General features: G+C 29.0%; 6 non-coding genes across 6 annotated transcripts; 2 read left to right on the plus strand and 4 right to left on the minus strand.

Annotated features, from left to right (window-relative positions):
• Positions 1–5,252: 5,252 nt before the first annotated feature.
• Trnar-ucg lies at positions 5,253–5,325 on the minus strand. The gene has a single exon. It is a non-coding gene; the product is annotated as a tRNA-Arg (tRNA).
• A 501-nt stretch (positions 5,326–5,826) lies between these two features.
• Positions 5,827–5,899, minus strand: Trnar-ucg. The gene has a single exon. It is a non-coding gene; the product is annotated as a tRNA-Arg (tRNA).
• A 3,291-nt stretch (positions 5,900–9,190) lies between these two features.
• Trnar-ucg lies at positions 9,191–9,263 on the minus strand. The gene has a single exon. It is a non-coding gene; the product is annotated as a tRNA-Arg (tRNA).
• Positions 9,264–9,401: 138 nt separating this feature from the next.
• Positions 9,402–9,474, plus strand: Trnar-ucg. Its single transcript has one exon. It is a non-coding gene; the product is annotated as a tRNA-Arg (tRNA).
• A 1,418-nt stretch (positions 9,475–10,892) lies between these two features.
• On the minus strand, positions 10,893–10,965 carry Trnar-ucg. The gene has a single exon. It is a non-coding gene; the product is annotated as a tRNA-Arg (tRNA).
• Positions 10,966–11,103: 138 nt separating this feature from the next.
• On the plus strand, positions 11,104–11,176 carry Trnar-ucg. Its single transcript has one exon. It is a non-coding gene; the product is annotated as a tRNA-Arg (tRNA).
• The last annotated feature ends 244 nt before the right edge of the window (positions 11,177–11,420 follow it).

The raw sequence follows: 11,420 nt of genomic DNA on the forward strand, positions 1-11,420 counted from the left end.
ACAACATAAGTTGAACATTAGTAGTTAATTACCAGCAATTAGTTTTTGCGAAAATCATTCAGTTATAACTCTCATTTGGTTTTAAAAGTGTGCGTTGGGTACACACACACACACACACATATATATATATATATATATATATATATATATATATAAATGTAAAATATAGTTCCACCTAAACATATTTTTCATACCCTTTCGATGAAATTATTACAATTCTACTCACGGATGTCGATGCAAAATTGATATCGGCGCGCAGAATACAATTTGGCGTTTAAACGCGCGAAATACAATAAAGCCTGCCTGTATTGGCACAGGGAGAAAAAGAACAATAATCAGACACGCACGATGATATGGAACAATGCGAAAATGTATTCCAATAAGAAAATACCGAACGCGCCTCATGTTTATTGTCGACGATCTGATGAAACCTTGATATGTTTTGTCAACACATATAGGATAGGTGCGCCGGAATACGGACGAGTGCACTACTGCCAATATTACATTAGTGAATTATATTGAAAATTTAATGCCTAAGTGAAATAAAAAGTAAAGTAACACGAGAAAATATATAGTTCCTTGATGCAACACTAGCCGAAATATAGGTGATTTATTCCTTACTCCGTCGCAGGGCTGAGTAACGGTTATTACTTTATTATGCAAACCTCATAAAAACAAGTTGTTCATTACTATAAACTAGCTGTACGCGATCACTATAAATGAAAATCCAATAAAAATGCGATTCTGTTACATCTAGATTGAGAATAAAAATAGCGCACGCATCTTTTGTGATTAATTCTTGAGCTGTATTAGATGCATCAACGAGTGAAATATCCCATTCAGCATCACAATATATAATCTAAGCTTATAAGCGTATCAGTATTTTTTGACTTTCAGTAAATATACTATGAAAACCAAACGACATACATCACAGCACAGCCAACTATTAAAATATGATAAAAAAAAATTAAGTTATTGATTAAATATACAATTATGTTCATATGCTATATTTTCTAAAAAAAATATATGCATTCCCTTTCACCCCATAGGGGTCAGTGTCTTATTTTGAATTATAAGTGATTTTTCGAAATAAAAGCTGCATTATTGACAATTATTTACGCTTACTAAATATTATTTAATAAAGTCAAATCGCGGATCATCCATCCTCAGATCGTCGACGGCCTCCAATGAAGACATAAAATGTAATTATTAAAATAAATTTATGTATAGGTGTCCAAATATTTTTGTTTTTCATTTTTTGTGATTTAGTAAATTGTTCTACTAGAAGTTACTTAATTATTTCAATTTTCAAAAAAAAAAATTAGATATAAAAACATTCTCTAGATTGTGAAAGATTGTGATGTGAAAGTCTGTTGAACCTTTACTAAAGTTACTTTATTATGAAATCCTACATGTTTTAAAAAAAAATTAATATGCGAAAAATGACAATGAAAAATCATATTAGGAATTTAAAAAAAATCATATTCAATTTGACAATTTTCACATTATTCAATAAAATTGAAAACGCTGTTTATCTATCCTCAGTTCGTCATCTGCCTACGACCGGCTTTGGGCAAAGAATTATTATGGGATTAATAAAATAGATTTACATAAAAATTTACAATAAAAATTTTTATCCAATAAGTAGCCCTATTTAGAGTCAATATAAGTTTCATTTCAAATAAAGATTGTTAGATGTAAAAGCGTTCCCGTAGATTGTGAATAAAGAAAGTCACTTCAACCTGCTAGCTCAATATCAAAGTATTACAAAAACTTTTTCTTCGAGTTTGCAAGAAAGAACAGAAGCATCTGAAATATACCTATAAGTTTCGCAAAAAGCTCGGTGTTTGATATTCATGTGATGAACTGGGTCGTATCCTATCAACTGCGTGGGACCTGTGCGTCTTGGAGAAGATAGTTGACTTTGTAAGATAGGGTTAAGCAATCAGGGATGTAATACATATTATATAGAAATATATAAATTTTATTTGCATAATTCAATGTTAAAGTTCCGTTAATAAGACAACAGTAACGCATCCAACAATGGTAAAAAAAATGACATTTTCAATAACATAAGAAAAATGTATAGGCTTTCGAAGGATGCTGCTAACAAATAGTTTCTTTTACGTTATTTTTTATGAACAACATAAACAAGATCAGTGTTAATAAAATCACGTTAATATTTTTTCGATATCCTTCATATTTCCGACAAAAAGTGAGTTTGAATAAAGGGGCCACTTTGACATGTTTTCAATGATAACTTGGCCAAATGAAGAGCTAGGGAGTTGAAAATTGGTATATCGTGTTTTATCAAAAAGATCTATAAAATGACATCAAAATCATTTAAATACCTGGATGGAGCCAAATCTTTATGGAAACAAGCCCAAACTCTTTATTCTTTAAAAAATACTATAGTTATATTAGGAGTTGTAAGATAGTCAATAACTTGAATTTTATCAGTTGAAGAATATTCAAGAAGACATAAATATGGCAAAAATCTGGTGGAGCAATGACGAAAAATACATATTTTTTAAGATGAAATCCAATAATTGTATGAGAAGCACTTTCCTTGTTATTAGTAATTTCAGTATTTATGGTTCGAAATATGAAATAAATTTGAATTTGATAAATAGTTATAAATGATATTTAGGAGTAAACAGTTGACTTTGATGCACTTTACTTAGCATTTTAATCTATTTTTTATTTGAGCTAAAGCATATCTATATATAATATATACTCTCTATTATATATGATATGTACACAATAGAATACTCATAAAATATAGAAGTTACCAAATTCCTGACCCTGGGACCGGAGTATAAAAATTTCTATATAAAGTGGATCACGTATCTCAACCTACATCAGAACTATTCAACATTCTCCGCCGTCATCTCGAAAATAAATTGAATGAAATAATAAGACATATCATTTAAATTGCCTTTTTTGTAATGAAAATGTAACATTTTCTCTATTATTTTTTTGTTAGTAATATTACGAACGTAGTTTATCTTTCATTTTTATTCAAATATAAAAATTTATTACCTGCACGTATCATAAACTCAAAAATAACATACTGGAAGAATATAGCGTCGTTCATGCTGACATACCTGAAATAGAAGAAACAAAGTATGAAAAACCAAATATTTTTGAGATATTATATATATATATATATATATATATATATATATAATATAATTGACAAGGCAAGTATTTTATAAAAACAGACATTAGCATAGAGTAGGTCAAAGCACAAAGGTCCAATTTGGTTTGAGTAGTTATATTGCGAAAACCAAACCAATTATATCACAACCAATAACATATATCAATCAAACAACTATGTGACTATGTTCAGTAAGACTCCTAGCTAATTCATGATTGTAGAAATGTGTTTTTGTGCTGTTTTTCAAAAACTTGTCACTCTGGTCTATTTTATCCCATTTGCGGGGTAAAGTGGAACAGCCAGGAGAAAACAGGTACAATGTTTAAATTTAATTTTAGAGAGATGTCACTAAATCTAAGCAAATAACAATTTGACCATTTTCAACGATTTTTGAAAATAAGAAAGGCAAAGATATAATAAAATGAAAATACAATGAAGAATGTTTGATAATTTAATGTCTTGAAATTATTTCTTCATTTAGAGCAACTGCAAATAATTGAGTCTTACGTACATATATCCATTGGATTACATAATATTTTAAAAACTTCTGAAAAAAGCAGTATCAAAAATGAAAAAAAAAACTTGGCTACAGCTGATTCTTCGTACTCCACATAAAAGTTTACCAATATAAAAAGCTGGATTATAAATAATATCTTTAATAACATCATAAATTGCTCAATAAAGGTAATTGAATGCTCTTCATTTAATTCAATATTGAACTAAAAAATCATTATTGCTCTAATCTGTATAATTATTCCTCTAATATCTAATATAAAATTTATATGTAAAAAGATGAAAGCATATGTATGAATAAATTTAGACCCAAATTTATATTAAAAAAAATGTGCATGCTGATAACACAGAGGCTACCATCTGGCAAAAAACTTTTTACGATGCCTTTGACGAATTTTTGATAATAATATTTAAGTCCAAAAATAACTATGGCAATTTCAAATCGAATTCAATGTATTAAATAAAAATATATCAAATTGTTGTCTTTCCCAAAAATTGTTTGGAAAATTAAAAATGTCAGGATAATATTTGATGTAGAAGCTTCCGATGTTATGATTACTCTGAGTCGATCCGAAACAGATAAGTAAACAAACTCTTTAATATAAGATCACTATTTTTAGCATCGCATTCTCAGTCAATATCCTCACTTTCTAGTTCAATCAATAATGAATAAGCAAATATTATTTCAGAAGAATTACATTTTTTTTCCACAGGACTCAACCCAAGCAACATCATAACATTGTCCACTAGAACACCACCAGTAACTTCCAGATTGAGAAATAGTGTAATCTCCTAACACGTTCAGCAATTAATACTTGATCACAGCTCCGCATTACACATTCGGTTCAAATATTCCATATTTAGGAAATCATTTATATATAACTCGAGCTTCCTGCATTGAATCGCATTTGCGAAAGCAACACTTGTACAAAATTCACAAACGGCGGTGCTGGCGGTGCCGGCGGTGCCGGCGGTGTCGGCAGCGCATGCTAATAGTGCACATCTCCAGAAATATATTAATGCCCGAGTGTTGCTACAAACATAGTGAATATTAATAATCATATGCTCGCTTCTGTACGTAACTTACACCCCCTAGATTTGTTACATGGCGGAATCCGAGATAGTGCGAGCGCTGGTGGGATAAAGAAGACATGCTACTTGACTCTTATGCTACTTGACGACACCCTCCTTGTAAGGTAATAAATCAAGTAAAAGAAAATAAGTAGTATAATACATTTTTATTCTGGAACAGTTTTGTGCACAAAAGGCACAGATAACTTGAATGAAACAGCTTATTTTTCTAACTATGTTTTTTTAATTAAAGTTAAGTAAATTCAACCTAATATATTCACTTCGCACTTGCAAGAAACAATACTTCGCTGATATATATAGAAAAAGAAATATTTTGAAAAAGATAAATATTTTATACTTATATATTTTTTAATTCGGGTCGAATTACATAAGGTGGAATTCCTTCCTGAGGGTTACTACATTTTGAGTATTAACTATTGAAATACATTGCAATTATTTGTTCATAATCATAGTATTCAATATAAAAACAAAAATTTAAAAAAAATACCGACCACGACGGGATTCGAACCCGCAATCTTCGGATTCGAAGTCCGACGCCTTATCCGTTGGGCCACATGGTCATATAAAAACCACCCCTCGGGTGGGAGGAAAATTTATTAATATTTTGTTCATAATAATTTGTTAAAAAATATCGACCGCGACATATATTCATAATTGAAAAAAAAATATTGACCGTAACAGGATTCGAACCCGCAATCTACAAAACACCAAGTCCGACGCCTAAACTATTTTCAGTTTAATTTAATTTTGACTGTTTTAAATTCGTATCACCAAAACAATTATTACAATTTTAAATAACCGAACATAATGCTTCGCTTCAATTCAAGCAATATAGTGATTTTTTTAACATAAAATCAACGAAATTTTCGTTTTGTATGAAAATTATGATAAATCGACCAATCCTTTAAAACAAATAAAATGTCAAAGATAAGTAATTTATAGTAATAAGAGTTTAGCTATAATATTTCTTCATTTGAATATTAACTATTGAAATATATTGCAATTATTTGTTCATAATCATAGTATTCAAGATAAAAACAAAAATTAGTAAAAAAAAATATCGACCACGACGGGATTCGAACCCGCAATCTTCGGATCCGAAGTCCGACGCCTTATCCGTTGGGCCACATGGTCATATAAAACTACCCCTCGGGTGGGAGGAAAAATTAATAATATTTTGTTCATAATAGTTTGTTAAAAAAATATCGACCGCGACATATATTCATAATTTTTTAAAAAAATATTGACCGCAACAGGATTCGAACCCGACACCAAGTCCGACGCCTAAACTACTTACAGTTTAATTTAATTTTGAATTTAAAATAAAATTACCAAAACAATTAATACAATTTTAAATAATCGAATCGATCAAACATAATAATTTGCTTCAATTCAAGCAGAATAGTTAATTTTTTAAAGATAAAATCAACGCAATGAAAATTATGATAAATCGACTAATTTATTAAAGCAAACAAAAAAATTATTAGATTTAAGATAAATAATTTATAGTAATTTTAGTAATAAAAGGTTTGCTTTATTTCTTGATTTGGGTAGAGACACATAAGATGAAAATCCTTCCTACGAAATATTATACGATCGTATATTGAATATATATTAGCTTAAAAAAATGAATGTATAATTGATTATATAGTTAATCATTATTAACTTAACATTAAATAACCATAAACGGATTCTGAAATGTAGACATATTTTAAAATAACCGATGCTTTAATAAGTAAACTCATCACTACATAGACATCTCTGAAAAAGAGAGCAATTGATATCAAATTAAATCAGATTAAATAGTTATAAAATTAAATTGGCATGTTGTCGCATATTTTCGTCATTGGTTCCCATATTAAATATGGGTGGAAATTAGAGACAATTCGGCGGGCACGTTGCCACATATTCATTAGTACGAGGTATTACACCATTAACTAGCACTGCGTTGGAACCTTAAGGCGCGACCTATTCGTCCAATTTTAGTACTTCCGAGGGTTGCACTTCTCAAAATTTGCAAAAACAACCAACATTGTGGATGCTTTATAAAACTAACTATATAATATAAAACTCAATGATTCAGAACAATTAGCCAATTAGTTTGAATATTTCCCAATTGAAGAAAAATATTCATCACAAAGCACAAAAATTAAGGGGCCGATTCCGCCGTAAAATAAACCAATGTATGGCAAGACTATGTTATGTAGCAATTTTCATATAAAGTAATACTAAAAACTTTCAGAATCCTATGTGATTGCTGTGCAGTCAGGCGTTATCGACAGAAAACAAATCTAGAAATGTCGAAAAAACATGTTATCAAAACTGCATTTTTGAGATATGGCTTGATAACATATGAGTGAAGTTGCATTTTATGTATGAAACGGCAGCAAATACATGACATAATAGTATTTGGTAGTATGTTGTATAAAAACAGCAAAATTGGCCCAGAAATATAAGAACGTCACAAGAAACATTAGTATTAGAAAAAAATGGAGGAAATGGAAAGTCATATAGTTCATTAAACGATGAACTTATTTATGATAAAAGGTATTATTGCTCCTAAATAATTTTTAATATTGTGCTCATCAACAAAAATTTTACGACAAATATCGTAAGTAGTGATTAATAGCTATACAATTCCTCCTACAAGTATGTGCTACTTTAAGAATATGTTGAGCTGATACCTTCATATATAAAAAAAAATCTACATGCAGTAGAAAATCTCATTAACTTCGACATTTGTTGTTTCAAAGAATCACATTATCAATACATTAAAATAAATAAATCTGGAATACAAATGGTATAAATAATACTCATTAGTCTGATAGGAATATACCAGAATGATATTATTTTTTGTAATGATCTTTTAATTAAAAATCTTTTGCAATTTTTCTCGCAAAACATATTAGATTTTAATATGATATTTCGTTTACACTACAGAACTACATATTGAGAATATGTGTAACTTCTGCTCTGCATAAATGCTTCATCTCAACATTAATTTATAATAGATACATTACTTGGCTTGACACCCAAATAACTCTTGTGTTTTAAGCATATTGCACATGAACATCTCGAAGGGTGTATTTTCACCCACTGTTAATAAATTTGGATTTTCGACGAGTACATAAATGTTTTCACAATAGATACAATATTATATATTATCAATATACAAACAAGACACTAATAGATATACCTTCCTCTGTACGTTCCTCGCCTTCTTGTAGATTTGTGCTAATTATCAACTTTTGCGGTCTGCATAGAAAAAAGAAATAATACCAAAACATTTTTCCAAGAAGACCGCATATGTCGACAAATTGCTTATTCTCCATTTGGCAAATCTGTTTCCAGCAGTCTCCTCTCTTTTCATTATATTAGTATTAATAAACTATTTATAATATACAATGTAATTCCAAATGCTACATGTTAGAAAACATTTATTATTGCTGATCCTGGCAAGACACACTTATATATATTTATATTTAAATAAGTAATAAAATACTAGTTAGTAAACAAGATTTGATTAATGTTCAAAATAGTGCGTAATGTAGTAACTGAAAAGCCCTGATAGATGCTGCATTTTTCTAAATTTTTATACAATGGCATAATTGTTTTTTTTTCTCAAAATTATATTAAATTAAATACTTAGTTTTTAATTGTGTGAAATAAAGAAAAAAAAATCCATAACATGTTAACAGTGAAATTTGAATTATAAATAAAAATCTTTGAATGAAAGCAAAAACATTTTAACATTCATATAAGTTCTGAAATTAAACAAGAAGAATAGGTATACTTAAAATATTTTACATATATATTGAATAAATAAAAGTATAAAGGATGTTCCAGAACTCAATGTCAAGCCGAAATGGGGTAATAGAATTGATCGTGAGTGTCCGAAAAAATTATCTCAAGTTGCTTGAAAATTAAGAGCTTTCAAGTGCAACCTAGAGCTTTGATGAAATTGTGACCATTTTTCAGTTACTGTGGTTAATTTTTATTATTTTTGTTCATTTAAACTTTAGCTCCGTTGTCGAAAGTAATATTTCTAGGACCACAGTCAAAAACAATAGTAAATTTTCAAGAATTAAGACTTTTTTTTTAACTATGAATTCAAATCTTTAAAATTGGTGGATTTTGAAAAACCTTAAAGAAAAATGTATTAAAGCGTGTTGGAAAATGGTAATATACTTGATAATTTTACAATAGAAAATTTTCGAGTAAAATCTAATAATGACATTTTTGGCAGTGCATTTCGTACGTTTTATATATTATAAATTTCTGAATAGGTTTAGTGATGAATATTAATTTTCTTTTCAATTTCGTTTTTCCTCTGAATTATATAGTCTCATTTTTATTTCTTATAATACGAACGAATATTTTGTTAATAATAAAAGTATTTAATATATAAAAAATGGAAAAAATTATCGACCATGACGGGATTCGAACCCGCAATCTTCGGATCCGAAGTCCGACGCCTTATCCGTTGGGCCACACGGCCATGTAGAAACTACCCCATTTTTGGGAGGAAAATTGATTTGGCACTTGAATTTTGTTTTAATTTAAATATTTATATTTCATATATTATTTCCATAGTAATAAATAAATTTTCCTCCCGCCAATGGGGTGGTTTTTCTAAGGTCGTGTGGCCAAACGGATAAGGCGCCGGACTTCGGATCCGAAGATTGCGGGTTCGAATCCCGTCGCGGCCGACAATATTTTCTTTATATTAAATTTTATCAATGTCTTTTGAAAATTAGAAATACGATTTACAACAAATACGTGATTCGAAGTATTTGAGTTTGATTTATTATCTACTTTTCACACTTTCTTGCTTTCAAAAATATTTAAAAAAAATAACTAAAAGCATATATATTTCTTTATAAACGTTTGCATACTTTAGAATATTTTAAATAGATTGAAAGCATTACAGTGAAAAAATCGTACATCAGTAGCATTTTAAATTTGTTCAACTACTTGATTTCTTCTTCGAAAGGATTGAATCTATTCATTTTCGTTTCGTTTTCGTTTCTGTGATCTAATTGTAATATAAAGTGTTCGGAATGACAATGCATTTCTCGGTTCTGCTATCCTTGTTCGGACATTATTACGGTTGGCACGCCCTAAGATTTATGTGAAGTCGCAACTCCGTTTGGCAGCCCAGACACCTAGCTTCTACGAACGCTACGGGTCATGCATACGCAACACTGATATATGGCCACATTCTACGAGGATACACGGACGATTCGCAAACTTATTAATTAAACAATTATTATTATTTTTCTTAAAAAAATTTGGACTTGTTTACTTAGAGCATTTATCCCCAATATTACATTTTTTATGTTCTATATCATACACTATCTTACCTAAATATTCTATACTATCTTCTACTATCTTTATTTTTATTTATACCATATTCTATCTAATCATTAGCTCGTTCGCAACTGATTTCTTCATTTTTCTTTTTTTATTCTAACTCTGATCTTCTCAAATTCTAATCCTTTTTTGCTTTCTTCTCATTACTAATTTTTATTGAAATTCAATTCAACAATTCTGATTATACTTAATTTCAAATAAACTATTTTTAAATTCTACATTTCATATTTACAATTCAATTTCTATTAATTTTCATATATTTTTTCAAATGTTTTTTAAAAAAGAGGATCTGGACCAAACTGGTTGAAACCACTCCCCAAATTCAACATGAATTGAATGATTGTAAAAATTGATGAAATATTATGCATAATTTGCACAATTAAAGGAAAACTAACAAAATTCGCCAACAAGAGCTAGAGCACTACCTTTTCTACTAAACTATATAAATAGTGTCAATGCTAACTTAATATTTACAATCGGTTATTTATAAACAAAAAGTTCTTGTACAACTCAAAGCTCAAATTTCAAATGAAGCTCAAAGCTAAAATTTCATATGAAAAAAAATGGAATGTTATATCTAAAAGCAGTAGGTTAATATATTAAAATTCCTGAATTAGTTTAGTGATAAATTTTATTATTTTTTTTAATTTTTTTTTCTCTGAATTAGATTGTTTCATTATCTCTTTTCGATGCAATGAAATATTTTGTTCGTAGTAATAAATATTTAATGAGAAAAAAAAATGAAAAATATTATTGACCACGACGGGATTCGAACCCGCAATCTTCGGATCCGAAGTCCGACGCCTTGTCCGTTGGGCCACATGGTCATATGAAAAATACCCCATTGGCCAGAGGAAAATTTATTTGTCACCAAAATTTTGTTTTAATTTAAATATTTCAATTTTACAAATTATTTCCATGGTAATAAATAAATTTTCCTCCCACCCGAGGGGTGGTTTTTATATGACCATGTGGCCCAACGGATAAGGCGTCGGACTTCGGATCCGAAGATTGCGGGTTCGAATCCCGTCGTGGTCGATATTTTTTACATTTTTTTTGTATTAAATACTATTATTATGGAAGAAATATATTAATATTAATAAGAAATTCTTTATTTCTTATTAATATAAAATAAAAGCTATGAGAAACTATCTAAATTTAACATTTTAAAATAATTTCACCTATAGAATTAATATTGAAAATTTAAATCGTTACAATCGTTAAAAATTATATTAAAAAAACTGTTAAGAGAATGCAATCACGATTATAATATGTTACATTC

Source organism: Ctenocephalides felis, unplaced genomic scaffold (assembly GCF_003426905.1).
Source record: "Ctenocephalides felis isolate EL2017-DRISC unplaced genomic scaffold, ASM342690v1 CF-g0.4_SCAFFOLD_01886, whole genome shotgun sequence".
NCBI lineage: Eukaryota > Metazoa > Arthropoda > Insecta > Siphonaptera > Pulicidae > Ctenocephalides > Ctenocephalides felis.